Raw genomic sequence first — 2,368 nt, forward strand, 5'->3', positions numbered from 1 at the left:
CCAAAATAATATACCTATAAAAGAACATTGCTAATAAATTGACTAAAAGTAGAGGCTATAATTCTATTTTTAAAGCATGTTGCATTAAATTCTGTATTTACATTTAAATTCAGCACCATAAAACTATGTTTCTGTAAAATCTGAAGTGGTTGCATGCATTTCTTTAAATGTTGTATAAATATGAAGCATATCAAATAATAAATTATATGCCTAAAATACATAATTGTTGTAAATTCTGATGCAATAATGTTTAATAGGTTTTAAAGGAAATTAAAGGCATTATGAGGAGAAAGATAAAGAGTGATTTAGTAGGAATACGTGAATCTGCATATATATTGATAAATTAATACTTTTGAATATGTTAAGCCACCATTACTGTTTCCTAGCATGTTTGAAAGGTAAGGGACATGTTGATGGCACAGCTTTCAGGCTCTAAACACAGAAGAGTCTCCTCTGGAAGGGACCATAGTGAGTACATTCAAAGCCTTTCATTAAATAGACTCCATCAGTGTTCAGGTATGTCAACATATTTTGCTGTAAGGAATTCCTTTACTTAACATTCGTCAACTGGAATAAGATATTTAAACATGAATGACATGAATGAACATATGCCTAAGGGTTTTCAATTCTTTATGAATATATTTAATGTTGTCTCAATATTTTGATAATGACTTAGACACACACCTTAATCATCCATTCTGGACTATATATCTTGATAATTACATCCTAGCCAGCCATTACCAATTTTAACGCTAGTGTTTCAGTTTAGGATTGATTTAAAATCAGATGACACAGTTTATTTTGCCTGGACTGTCTAGAAAATAATTCAGAGAGACTTAACTCCTAAGTTTTACATTTTGCCAAGTGAAATGCAAATGTTTTCTACAATGCTGCATAAGAACATATGTATGTGAGGCATGCAGGGCCGGAAACTGGAGCAGCTCAGAGGTAGTGAATAGCTCTTCAAGCCTGCAATAAAAAATGACCTCCAATAAAACTACATTGCAAAAAATTAGAAAGTAGCAGAATGGGAAGAGTAAAAAAAGTCAAAGGCGCAGAGACTGAAGAATGTGTGGTGGAAATAGCAAATGGGAAGCTGGAGTATTTCCAGAAGTGGAAGGGATTTACAAATGCTGACAGTACTTGGGAACCGGAAGACTATTTAGATTGTCTAGAGTTAATTGAAACATTTCTTAATTCTCAAAAAGCTGGCAAAGAAAAAGATGATACAAAAAGGAAATGTTTATCTGACAGTGAATCTGATGATAGCAAATCAAAGGAAAGAGATGCTGCTGATAAACCAAGAGGATTCGCCAGAGGTCACGATCCAGAAAGAAAAAATGCTACAGAGGGAAGCGGGGAATGGATGTTTCTCTGGGAATGGGAGATTTGTGTATGTATATACAATAAGGCAGACTTGCGGCAGGCAAGAGGCAAACATGATGAGTCATCAAATTGTAATTGCTTCTTACAAAGAGCGATTGCCTTGACATTCTTGTCTAGAAGATGAAGCTAAACAATTGTTGGCATTGCTTTTTACATATGTATGATATATATATATATAAACTGGATCTTGGTTTTTGATTTACTAATGTGAAGAAATCTCTACATTATAATGCAAATCAAGTTTGATATGTTTGTTTTCAAAGTAGTATTGGGAGATTTGTCAGGGGATTTTGTTTTTATTTATTTTTTTTGCATCAATCACATTGGTTACTTTCAACAAATAAATGAAACTCTCTGTAGTTGCTTTCTTTATCAGAAAAGAACATTTGATACCATGGCATATTTTGTCCTCTGCACTAGGGAACAGCTTTTTTAATGTCGAGGGAAACTTCCTTAGTCATTATACAATCAGTACTTGTGTTTAACTCATATGCTGAAGAACGATCCTGAGTTTTTGTTTTGTGTGTTTATCCTTAAAATACAAATGTATATGGTTTTCTTTTTTGGTTTATTTTTAAACTCTCACCAAAACAAAAACCATGGGTAGGCCCATGGTCCTGGGATGCCATAATTCTGTGCAACCTAAGAAATAAATCACTTCAAGTTAAATTGAAATTTTTCCTGAAGTCGTAATATTTCAAATTACATAGATTTCAAATACATAATTATATTACATATAATTAATTGGACAATTTAAAATCATCCACATCAAAACACACATTTATACCTATATTCATATAAATATGATTGTTTGTTTTCAAAATTTATAAAAGGAAGATTTTTATTACTACCAACAACCTCCTCACTCAGATGAGGAAACTAGACAAATCTTGCTGTTTTAATTGGCTAAGCAAGTGTTAGTCAAATAGACATACTTAAAGATTCCTCTAATGAGCTTTTCCTTTAGAAAAAGCTGTAATCC

The 2,368-nt window shown here is 32.4% G+C and overlaps 1 pseudogene; it reads left to right on the forward strand.

Annotated features, from left to right (window-relative positions):
* Positions 1 to 1,027: 1,027 nt before the first annotated feature.
* Positions 1,028 to 1,550, forward strand: LOC117094211 (annotated as a pseudogene).
* Positions 1,551 to 2,368: the final 818 nt, after the last annotated feature.

The sequence above is a fragment of the Trachypithecus francoisi genome, unplaced genomic scaffold (assembly GCF_009764315.1).
Source record: "Trachypithecus francoisi isolate TF-2019V2 unplaced genomic scaffold, Tfra_2.0 Lachesis_group13, whole genome shotgun sequence".
In the NCBI taxonomy this organism is placed as follows: Eukaryota; Metazoa; Chordata; class Mammalia; order Primates; family Cercopithecidae; genus Trachypithecus; species Trachypithecus francoisi.